Here is a 13,711-nt window from a genome sequence, read left to right as displayed (position 1 = left end):
AAAACCAAACTAACCCTTACAATACCAAGGATTACATCTATCTAATTGTAAAAAACCTTATACAGTACATTATACACAGCATTGTTTAAAAACCCCTTCCCCCCTAATGTTTGTGTTAAGCAGATTACACTGAAGGGAGAGAGATATAAAGGCCTAAAGCCCCTTCCCCCCCTAATGTTTCTGTTAAGTAGATTACACTGAAGGGAGAGAGATATAAAGGCCTAAAGCCCCTTCCCCCCTAATGTTTGTGTTAAGCAGATTACACTGAAGGGAGAGAGATATAAAGGCCTAAAGCCCCTTCCCCCCCTAATGTTTCTGTTAAGTAGATTACACTGAAGGGAGAGAGATATAAAGGCCTAAAGCCCCTTCCCCCCTAATGTTTGTGTTAAGCAGATTACACTGAAGGGAGAGAGATATAAAGGCCTAAAGCCCCTTCCCCCCCTAATGTTTCTGTTAAGTAGATTACACTGAAGGGAGAGAGATATAAAGGCCTAAAGCCTTACCTGCATTGGTAAACCCTCCCTGCATTGGTAAACCCTCCCTGCATTGATGTCGTGTAGTGTACAGTACAGTATGTAAATGTGGGGAGGAGGGGGGCCCAATGTGCATAATGTACTGTGAGGTCTAACCACCCTCACCCCCTACCCACATACTGTACCGTTACCCCCCCCCCCCCCCCCCCCATCCTGGCCATGGCCCCTCACGCACAGCAGCTCCACAATTAATAAATAAATCTAAATAAATACAGTACATGAAGAGAAATAAATATATACTTTATATATAAATGTGAGTTTATAACTAAAATAAAGAATATTATTTCTAGGGGCCCTAGAACAGAAGTTCCCACGCCAATTTCACGCTCATTGCTCTTTTTTTTGCTCTTTTTTTACAATGTTGCTGGTCTTGCGGCTTTGCAGTATGCAAGCAAAAAGCGCAGTGTATGAAGTCTGGGTGAGCGCTTTCCACATTTGATGCCTACGGCACCTTCCCATTTCTACACACTTCAATACCTGCACAGTTGGTAGCGCTTTCCATCCCAGCTACCATTCTGGATTTTCACCTCTCACAGGCCATTCTTGCCCGAGTCTGTCCTATCAGACAGGGGCATTAACCTGTATCCACACCACCTGGACAATTTCTCTCTGTCAGAGACTTGTGCTATTTATTTTATATATTTTTGTGTAATTATTCATGCAAATTTATGCTCATTTCATATGTGGTTTTCAACATAAAGTGGCTGCTGGGCCTGATCCTAACTCATACAGTATACAGTAGCGCTTCCCTGTTTGTTAGTTTATTGCAAGCAAAAAGCAGTTTGTAGTACTGAGTGTGAGATAAATTACTGTATTTATCAGTGTTGTTCAAAGAGAGTTGATCAGAAGGATTCCCCTTATATACAGTACGTAGAATTAATAAAATTGTATTATTTTCCGATATCCGCAGTGATTCTGGTCAACCTGACAGATTTTTAGTAATACAGTATACTGTACTGCAAGACCATGTGTTGTCTACCTTTTACTACAGTATACTGTACTGTATGAATGACAATAGAGTGCTGTATACTTTATAAGGGGAATCCTTCTGATCAATTCTCTTTGATCAATACTGATAAATACAGTATCATATTTATACCCCTTTAGCACCTGTCGTTCCATCCTATGCACCCATTTACTGTACAATGGTGATTGCGGTCGTATTCACGTACTTTATGTGAGATAAATTAACCAGTTCTTTTATTGCTGAAGTCGCCACAAAATACTTTTATTTACAAATACAGTACAATACAATGGTGAAACATTTCAAGTTAACAGCAATTCAAAACATCAACACACAATAATACATACTTTACAGTACTGTATACTGTACTAGTATATTTGGGCCTTGTCTTTGGGGGTTTATTAATGCAATTATTAGGGTGACCTGGCGTTGGAAATACTGACACAGTACAATCCTACAGTACAGCTACACCACCCACCCCCTCCCTTAGAGTTTTTAATCCCTCCCTGGCCAAGCATCAATCGTCTGGCTAATCCAATCCAAGCCATTGTTTTGTTAAACTGGCCCTGGGCTGTTCAGAACAGCCACTGCTTCTAAATTACTGAAAATATACAGGATAAATATACAGTGATGTGAAATAATCCTTTCTGTGTGTCTGAGAGTGTTGAAAGTCACCAGGTCCTCATCTAGTAGAGTACATTCTCGAATACCTTTAGAATAAAAATACAGTATATATAAATATACAGTATAAATATTGCACAGTATACTGTAATGTTAAATAACCCATCCTGTTCTTTTTCCCTTCATACTGTAACAGTATCCTCATTGTGTCTGCGGTACAGTAGTTCATTGAGAGAGGAGAGGTTTTGTGTACATCATTACTGCTGTTTATATACTGTACATTTGACTGCACAAGCAGATTTGACGAACACAAGGCCCCCCCTCCCCTCTGGTGCACCCTTTTTCCTGGAACGACAAGAAAACAAAAACTTTGTTCAGTTACTGTACTGTACTGTATGTGCGTACTGTATTATGGTAGACCTACTGTACAGTAGGTGGCTGGTGCAGCTTTCTCTGGAAAGAAAAAATGGAGCAGTTAGTAGGCAGTTACTGTAGTATGTCAAACTAGTCTACTGTACTGTATACTGGAACTACTGTAAACTCTGACTATTGGGAAAGCTAAAATCTGTGCCATACTTACCTGTATCATAGTGTACCTACTGTACAATACTACAGCACTGTACTACTTTCCTGATGCTTGTCCATTGCGCGCGATGACAATGGGCAACACAGTGGCAATATGGTCTATATATTTATTGCATCGTTCCTCGGTGAGTACATCGTTCCAAAAACTCATTATGGCTGTATACAACTCGTCCTTCTTGGAGGGTTTCGCCACTTTACGGATGTGGTCCTTCAGCTGATGCCAGACCATTTCGATCGGATTGAAGTCTGGTGATCTGTGATTGGAAAGAAAGGACAATTAGTTTAAGAGATACAGTACACAGTAAAAACAGTGGGGAACATATAAATGGGACACGGTCTACTACACTTACTCCGCTGGCGTCTTCACCCAGTTGATGCCGCGCTCAAGGATATGCGCCGTCGACGCGGTGTGCTTGGGATCATTGTCCTGGTAAAAGCGATGACCATTGGGAAAGTCTTGTGTGATGTATCGCACTATCACGGGCACAATGTTGTCTTGGAAGAAATCTTTATTCATGATTCCTATAGCAAGAAAAGAAAAGTGCTCAATAGTACAGTACAGTGCATACGGTAAGGCAACACTAGTCAAGTACAGTGCATTAGGCGGCATTATATTTGAGAAATTGTACCTTCAAAGACGACAATGCATCCCGGTCCACGCCTAGAGATGGCACCCCACACATGCAGCTTCACAGGGTGTTTTGGCCGTGGCTTCAAAGTTATGCGGCCTTTTTTGTGGAACGCAAATCTTGCAAATCTCTCCAGCGACACAGTAGACTCATCAGTGAAGATGCAATCCTGGAAAGTCTCACCGCTGTCGATCCATGCCTGGGCCTGGAGCACTCTTTTGATTTTGTTTGCGTCCCGTATCATGGGGTACGCTCTGTAATGACAATGAATAAAAAATGTTAGCGTCACAGCGCAGTACAGTTTGCAAAACAACATTTTTACTTTACAGTACAGTACCTCCTGTACTGTCCACTACTAACCTCACACGTCCATATTTCCATCCAATTCTGCGTCTCATCTTCTTTATGCTGCTCTCGGATACAGTCAGATTGTGGTTTTCCTGAAGAGTGTTTTTAACCCTTAATGCGCTCCTCTCATCATTCTCCTCACTTATTCTGTCCACCAGAAGAGTAGTCTCCCTACAATGCAAAGAAATTATATTGTGTTATTAATATGCAGCAATATAAAATGTATACTGTATACTGTACATGTAATGTTGTAATATACAGTAAATATAAATATACAAAAAATGTATACTGCTGTACTATAAATATAAATAGACAAAATATACAGTATACAGTACTGTTGTAATATAAATATACTATATAAATATTCCGTTGTCAGATGAATTGCAATATACCAAAAGTGTATACTGCTGCACAAAAAATATAAATTGACCACACATACAGTACACTACAGTATATACTGTTGTAATATAATAAATATACTATATAAATACGGTATACTGTTGTTATATCATAATAAATACACATCATATACTGTATATTCCGTTGTCAGATGAATTGCAATATACCAAAAGTGTATACTGCTGCACAAAAAATATAAATTGACCACACATACAGTACACTACAGTATATACTGTTGTAATATAATAAATATACTATATAAATACGGTATACTGTTGTTATATCATAATAAATACACATCATATACTGTATATTCCGTTGTCAGATGAATTGCAATATACCAAAAGTGTATACTGCTGCACAAAAAATATAAATTGACCACACATACAGTACACTACAGTATATACTGTTGTAATATAATAAATATACTATATAAATACGGTATACTGTTGTTATATCATAATAAATACACATCATATACTGTATATTCCGTTGTCAGATGAATTGCAATATACCAAAAGTGTATACTGCTGCACAAAAAATATAAATTGACCACACATACAGTACACTACAGTATATACTGTTGTAATATAATAAATATACTATATAAATACGGTATACTGTAGATGTACACTACAGTTTTCTATATTTTTTTTGGTTAAGTTTTATAAATACAGTATACTTACGCATTTGTTACCCTTGGTGCCTTTTTGCGGTCTCTGTTTTTTCCTTGTGCATGATAGCACACAGTGCTTGATGGCACAACGAGGCCAGAAGCAGTTAACCAGCGCTGGATATCTGCAATTCGTTGTCCGCTCGTGTACATCTCCTTCATTCTCATGCTGAGATCCTTTGAAATCTTCTTAACAGGCATTGCTGCGAGTACTGTAGAAAGAAATACAAACACAAGAATGTGTATTCGATGTTTAGTCGATGTGTATTCAATGTGCAGTGAATCCACAAAATGGATGGTGTATTTATATGTTAATGACTCACATAACAGACCACCCACTTTCAACACCTGTACCTGGCCACCATGCATAAAAGGTTGTACACGTTGCATAGCCCACCACTTGCTGATCTTTATCTGAGGCATTGTCCAGATACTGCATTGTGTCTCCCGCTTACATGGAGCATCCCCGGTTCTATGGACGAAAGAATCATCTCACCTCTGCTGTGCCTGCCACACTGAAAAAAAGAAAGGCAGTTACCGTTCCCAAGCCAAAGGCAAAGCGACAGGCTAAGGCCAACAAAGAAAACCTTCTGCTGACCCCAAAGGCTAAGGCTTTTAAAACACGTCAGCCTTATTATGTGAAGAAGAAATACGGTACTGTGCTCGGTTCGCAAGACGCATGGCAGCCAACTCACCGAATCCGCAGACCACTTGCTCCCATAAACTTCGACGACTCTGCTGTAGCTGTCCCGGAAATCTTCAGCCCGGCTTCTCCACCCCCATCTTCTCCGGTTCCATCTGAAGATGCTGCTGCCTCTGAAATCAACGGGTCACTGTCTCCTTTGCTCTTGGACGACTCTGCTTCTCTCCCGGAAATCCAGCGGTCACCTTCTCCATCCCTCTTCCACCACGCTGCAGCTTCTCCTGTACCGGGCATCCCCAGGTCACCTCTTCCACTCTCCATCGATGCCGCTTCTCTCCAGGGAACCCCCATCTCATCCTCCGTTGCACCCATCCCCCCAGATCTCCAGATGCCATGCACAAGCAGCTCGTTGGACCGGATCCTGAATGGGCTAAGTGTGGATCTCCCCGGGAATTCTAGTGTGCTGGCAAAGCTAGATCTGCTTCTGGAGTCGGTGCTACATATGGAGCAACGGCTGGATCAACGGATGCTACATATGGAGCAACGGATGGATCAACGGATGGACAAGATAGAGGCAGACATAGCGGGCATACATTATTTGCTCGGTGTTAATGCCCCTGTTTCCCCGACGCTGGAGCAGGGGGGTGACATGGATGTGATGCATGGTACCTTCGACCCCCTTCCATCACCAAGCACACACCCTCCACCAGAAGATACAGTGTACTATGCTATTGAGGAGGACATGACAACCCCATCTAGACCACGCCAGGAGACAACCCGGCGACCACTACCGGAGGAAAGCTTCCTCCCAGACACCCTACCATTGCCCATCGCCTCAAGTACACCCGCTCCCAAAAGACTTCCTACACCCGCTCGCATACAAACAGTGCCCGACATCTCCCTGTGCGATCTGACACCGGTGCTGAGGGAGAAGTATAGGGTGAGGAGTGCTGGTATACCACACAAGTATGCCTTGATCATATTTAAACACCATGTTCCCTACACATTGTACTGCGAGTGGGTGTTCAAAGTGAACTATGATGGGAATCGCCAAAAAAATGCCCTTCCTGCCAATTTAAGGAAAAAGATTGTGGAAGAAATGCAGCGCTATTACCCTGTTACAGATCCTGTAATGAGAGGCGTTAGAGACTGCATTAATGGCGTTTTGCGCCATGCAAGGCATCGGCCATGGCTGGAAAATGGGGAGGACTTTCAGTGAGACCATACTGTAATGTTGTGCTGTACTGTACAGTACATGTTTTACCCTATAGTACCTGCTGTACTTAAACAAAGGATACTGAATGTTGTTGTGTGTTGCACGGTTTTTGTACTGTATTTGTAAATAAAAGTTTTTAGTGGCGACTTCAGCAATAAAAGAACTGGTTACTTTATCTCACACACAGTACTACAAACTGCTTTTTGCTGCCAGACTGCAAACCCGCAAGACCAGCAACATTGTAACAAAAGAGCAATGAGCGCGCAATTGGCGTGGGAACTTCTGTTCTAAGGCCCCTATAAATAATATTCTTTATTTTATTTATAAACTCACATTTATAAACCCCGTCACCCACCCCCGCTAAACACAATAAAAAATAATCACACACAGCAGCCGCCAAAAAATAAATAAATAAATGACAATAAATACATTGGAAATACATTTTTATTGATAGTGTAGATGTGCAGGGGGTCTCTGGAGCTGAACCGCACAGGTTTTAGGTCTGGGGACCCCGTGCCCCCCGAGATACAGGCCCCTTTAGGGGGTGCCGGTAGCCCTCTGCTTGGTTTAAAGGTCCGATCACGTGATCGCGGCCTGTAAACCAAGCAGAGCAGAGGGATACCGGCACCCCCTAAAGGGGCCTGTATCTCGGGGGGCACGGGGTCCCCAGACCTGAAACCTGTGCGCTTCAGCTCCGGAGAACATCTACACTGTGAATAAAACACACACATCATTAAAGAATCATTCTTTAGCTTAGCGGCTATGCGCTATGGTAAAGAAGCAGCATTTCTGTCTTTTTAATAATATTGTAGAGTGAGCAGGGGGTTCCCTGAGACAGAAATCTAATCTCAGGGGACCCCCTGCTCCTGCACAATATTATTAAAAGTTCAGAAACGAGGCTTCATTAGCATAGCGTATAGCCGCTAAGGTAATGAAGGGGTTAACGCATAATAACCAATAAATACATTCAATACACTACCCACTACCCATGGCAACCTCCGCTGCTGTACAGTAAAACAGAGAAAAAAAATAACACTTTCAAAGTAATGTCCCCTAACCCCTTAATCACCATAGCGGTTATTAACCGCTACAGTCATGAAGGGGTTAACCCGCCCTCACCCACCACTTGGGACGCCTACTGTACATACCCTCCCACTCTAACCCCCCACCCCGTGAGGCCTAACCACCCTCAACCCTCACCCACTAACTACCCACAAGGGAGGCCTACCCACATACCGTTGGGGAAACACCCCACCCCCACCCCAGTACCCACAATAAAAACAGTACAATCACCCACAATAAACAGCATTCTATTTATTAAATACATTACCCACCCCCTGTGCCCCCCCCCCCCCCATAAATACAAGATTTATTCTTTTACATTCAGGGTCCATAACGCAGCCCCACGCTAGTCCCCGGTGGGCTGGCAGGGCACCTGGACAGACCTACAGTTTACCAGCAGCATTCCACAGGTTCTGGAGGCCTGCTGGTGGATCCTGCCAGCACCATGGCGCCCAGGTGGTCTCCTTGGGTCACCGTGAGCCTCAATTGGGTCCACACGGTAGGCCCAAGGATGTCTGGGAGCCCCGGGTCAAACCCACAGGTGTCTGCGGGGCCTCGGGTGGTTCCCATGGGGGTCTGGGGAACTCACGGGTGCTCACTACGGGTCCGCGGTGCCCCCACAGAAGTGGGACCACACATCATCATCCCCGCACCTACGGCTCGGAGGTGCCCCCACAGAAGTGGGACCACACATCGTCATGCCCGCAGACTACGGGTCCGCGGTGCCCCCACAGAAGTGGGACCACACATCATCATCCCCGCATGTGTCACCCGTGGAACCACCAGCCTGCTACCCTTTAGGATACCCGAGGATTCCCCGCGGGTGGTCTCCAGAGGTCCCACGCAAAACCACGGAAGTAACCCTGAATGTAAAAAAAATAAACCTGGCCAATACATTCAATACATACACCCTCCCCCCCAACACCTACAGTACAATAATGTGCAAAATAACTATTATCCAGATATGGATAATAGATTAATTGCCCATTATTAAAAACATTAACTAGCATATACAAATAAATAAAGTACTACTGACCTCATCAATACGAAGTGTCCGATGCCAGCGCCTTCCTTCTCTTGCCCACACAAAACATAGCCAAAACCAAGCCAATACATTGCAATTACATTCAGATATCAATTAACCCCTTAAACACCTTATCGGATAATAACCGCAAAGGTAATTAAGGGGTTAAGCCACACAGGCACGATACCCACCCTTCACCCATGAATTTGTACTGTGGCTTCATCATGCAACTATATATATATATACTGTATATATATACATACAGAGAGACAGAGAGAAAGAGAGAGAGAGAGATATATACAGTATATATATATACACACGTTATATACACACCCATGATAAACCAAATATACAGTACAAATAAATGTAGAAGGGTTATCAAAACCATACTGTTCTACAACCAAACACTTCTCCATACAGATACTACATTAAAATCAATTTCCTTTAAAAATCCTAACTGATCTCACAATCTACTGTACTGTATATGATCACAAACCAATGAAAAAAAAGTCACATTCCAAAATGCATAAAATCTATGCACCATACTGTATACATTCTGCAAATTAATCAAACGTAAACAAAAATCAGTTAGCAATCATTATTTACACCCCTAAACATTTCACACTCAATCAAGAACAATGAGACCATTAACAGATTCACGCCTAGAGCAGAACAATTAAGCCTTTGAAAAAATATAAGTACCGACAAAAATACAACCTTTACAGTACAGTACAACCAAGGCTATCTATCCCTGACCTTCCTCAAACACACAATACAATACCAAGGAATAATACATCTATCTAATTTTAAAATACTTTAAACTCACAAAATAATTAAAAACACATCTAATCCAGCTTTTAAAACATCATCATTTCTTACCCTGAATGTATACTGTACTGTATATCTCTCTAGACATATATATTGTACATACATACATACAGTGGCAAGAAATGATATACCACAAAAAAATAAAAATACACAGGTTAAAAAACCTTTTGAAAAAATTAACAAGTTAAATAAAATACATTTCTTTACTGTAGTTCACTTACCATTACTTGCCCCCACCGACTCCCGTTGCCCAGCTTACTCACGAACCAATCCACGATCAGGAACCCATAAAATAATAAACCATTGAAAATAATAAACATTAAACTAAAAATCCAAACCAATCCACGGGTCTTCTACTTGTAATACACCTTCATCTGTATTCTTCTTTCTTCTATCTCCTTCCGGGCGGGGCAGGGCGTGGTCTTCTTTCCATCATCGGCCACGCCCTTGTCTTTTTCCTTCTCCGGAGGTCCTTCCTCCGCGGCGTCTGGCTGCAAAATGAGACGACATAGGCTTTTAAAGGCCTATGACGTCACATTTTGCGTCATGGTTCCCACGGTCCTGATTGGACCGTGAAAACCATGTGTGTTGGCCGATAATAAAAAAATGATGACGTCACTTAAAGGGAATGAAAGCACAGCCAATCAGAATGGCTTTGCTTCAATTGCCTTTAAGATGACGTCATGAAAAGGCACATGGCCGTGCACACATGGTACTAGAGCCAATCAGAGCGTGGGAACTTTATGCCTACTCTGATTGGCTCTGGTATACCATGTGTCAGGGGCTTGGGGGAGAAAGGATGTGACGTCAATGAAAACCTGTCACGTGGTACGGTAGCCAATCAGAGCGTGGGAACTTTATCCCTACTCTGATTGGCTCTGGTATACCATGTGTCAGGGGCTTGGGGGAGAAAGGATGTGACGTCAATGAAAACCTGTCACGTGGTACGGTAGCCAATCAGAGCGTGGGAACTTTATCCTTATTGACGTCACATCCTTTCTCCCCCAAGCCCCTGACACATGGTATACCAGAGCCAATCAGAGTAGGCATAAAGTTCCCACGCTCTGATTGGCTCTAGTACCATGTGTGCACGGCCATGTGCCTTTTCATGACGTCATCTTAAAGGCAATTGAAGCAAAGCCATTCTGATTGGCTGTGCTTTCATTCCCTTTAAGTGACGTCATCATTTTTTTATTATCGGCCAACACACATGGTTTTCACGGTCCAATCAGGACCGTGGGAACCATGACGCAAAATGTGACGTCATAGGCCTTTAAAAGCCTATGTCGTCTCATTTTGCAGCCAGACGCCGCGGAGGAAGGACCTCCGGAGAAGGAAAAAGACAAGGGCGTGGCCGATGATGGAAAGAAGACCACGCCCTGCCCCGCCCGGAAGGAGATAGAAGAAAGAAGAATACAGATGAAGGTGTATTACAAGTAGAAGACCCGTGGATTGGTTTGGATTTTTAGTTTAATGTTTATTATTTTCAATGGTTTATTATTTTATGGGTTCCTGATCGTGGATTGGTTCGTGAGTAAGCTGGGCAACGGGAGTCGGTGGGGGCAAGTAATGGTAAGTGAACTACAGTAAAGAAATGTATTTTATTTAACTTGTTAATTTTTTCAAAAGGTTTTTTAACCTGTGTATTTTTATTTTTTTGTGGTATATCATTTCTTGCCACTGTATGTATGTATGTACAATATATATGTCTAGAGAGATATACAGTACAGTATACATTCAGGGTAAGAAATGATGATGTTTTAAAAGCTGGATTAGATGTGTTTTTAATTATTTTGTGAGTTTAAAGTATTTTAAAATTAGATAGATGTATTATTCCTTGGTATTGTATTGTGTGTTTGAGGAAGGTCAGGGATAGATAGCCTTGGTTGTACTGTACTGTAAAGGTTGTATTTTTGTCGGTACTTATATTTTTTCAAAGGCTTAATTGTTCTGCTCTAGGCGTGAATCTGTTAATGGTCTCATTGTTCTTGATTGAGTGTGAAATGTTTAGGGGTGTAAATAATGATTGCTAACTGATTTTTGTTTACGTTTGATTAATTTGCAGAATGTATACAGTATGGTGCATAGATTTTATGCATTTTGGAATGTGACTTTTTTTTCATTGGTTTGTGATCATATACAGTACAGTAGATTGTGAGATCAGTTAGGATTTTTAAAGGAAATTGATTTTAATGTAGTATCTGTATGGAGAAGTGTTTGGTTGTAGAACAGTATGGTTTTGATAACCCTTCTACATTTATTTGTACTGTATATTTGGTTTATCATGGGTGTGTATATAACGTGTGTATATATATATACTGTATATATCTCTCTCTCTCTCTTTCTCTCTGTCTCTCTGTATGTATATATATACAGTATATATATATATAGTTGCATGATGAAGCCACAGTACAAATTCATGGGTGAAGGGTGGGTATCGTGCCTGTGTGGCTTAACCCCTTAATTACCTTTGCGGTTATTATCCGATAAGGTGTTTAAGGGGTTAATTGATATCTGAATGTAATTGCAATGTATTGGCTTGGTTTTGGCTATGTTTTGTGTGGGCAAGAGAAGGAAGGCGCTGGCATCGGACACTTCGTATTGATGAGGTCAGTAGTACTTTATTTATTTGTATATGCTAGTTAATGTTTTTAATAATGGGCAATTAATCTATTATCCATATCTGGATAATAGTTATTTTGCACATTATTGTACTGTAGGTGTTGGGGGGGAGGGTGTATGTATTGAATGTATTGGCCAGGTTTATTTTTTTTACATTCAGGGTTACTTCCGTGGTTTTGCGTGGGACCTCTGGAGACCACCCGCGGGGAATCCTCGGGTATCCTAAAGGGTAGCAGGCTGGTGGTTCCACGGGTGACACATGCGGGGATGATGATGTGTGGTCCCACTTCTGTGGGGGCACCGCGGACCCGTAGTCTGCGGGCATGACGATGTGTGGTCCCACTTCTGTGGGGGCACCTCCGAGCCGTAGGTGCGGGGATGATGATGTGTGGTCCCACTTCTGTGGGGGCACCGCGGACCCGTAGTGAGCACCCGTGAGTTCCCCAGACCCCCATGGGAACCACCCGAGGCCCCGCAGACACCTGTGGGTTTGACCCGGGGCTCCCAGACATCCTTGGGCCTACCGTGTGGACCCAATTGAGGCTCACGGTGACCCAAGGAGACCACCTGGGCGCCATGGTGCTGGCAGGATCCACCAGCAGGCCTCCAGAACCTGTGGAATGCTGCTGGTAAACTGTAGGTCTGTCCAGGTGCCCTGCCAGCCCACCGGGGACTAGCGTGGGGCTGCGTTATGGACCCTGAATGTAAAAGAATAAATCTTGTATTTATGGGGGGGGGGGGGCACAGGGGGTGGGTAATGTATTTAATAAATAGAATGCTGTTTATTGTGGGTGATTGTACTGTTTTTATTGTGGGTACTGGGGTGGGGGTGGGGTGTTTCCCCAACGGTATGTGGGTAGGCCTCCCTTGTGGGAACTGATTGGGTGGTTAGGCCTCACGGGTGGGGGGGGGGTTAGTGTGGGAGGGTATGTAGGCATCCCGAGTGGTGGGTGGGTGAGGGTGGGTTAACCCCTTCATGACTGTAGCGGTTAATAACCGCTATGGTGATTAAGGGGTTAGGGGACATTACTTTGTATGTTTTAATTTTTGTGTCTGTTTTGCAGAAGCGGAGGGGCCATGGCCAGGATGGGGGGGGGGGTTAACGGTATGTGGGTAGGGGGTGAGGGTGGTTAGCAATGCAGGGAGGGAGATTTACTGGTAACAGAAACATCTCTCTCCCTTCAATGTACTGTAATCTGTTTAAAGCCCCCTCCCCCCTAATGTGTGTTTCTGTAAAATCTCTCTCCCTTCAATGTACTGTAATCTGTTTAACAGAAACATTAGGGGGGAAGGGGCTTTAGGCCTTTATATCTCTCTCCCTTCAGTGTAATCTATTTAACAGAAACATTAGGGGGGGAAGGGGCTTTAGGCCTTTATATCTCTCTCCCTTCAGTGTAATCTGCTTAACACAAACATTAGGGGGGAAGGGGTTTTTAAACAATGCTGTGTATAATGTACTGTATAAGGTTTTTTACAATTAGATAGATGTAATCCTTGGTATTGTAAGGGTTAGTTTGGTTTTAAATTGTCTTTTCTGGTTGTTACTTACAGTATATATTGATTT

Source organism: Ascaphus truei, chromosome 3, assembly GCF_040206685.1.
Source record: "Ascaphus truei isolate aAscTru1 chromosome 3, aAscTru1.hap1, whole genome shotgun sequence".
Classification (NCBI taxonomy): domain Eukaryota; kingdom Metazoa; phylum Chordata; class Amphibia; order Anura; family Ascaphidae; genus Ascaphus; species Ascaphus truei.
This window is presented reverse-complemented; position numbering follows the sequence as displayed.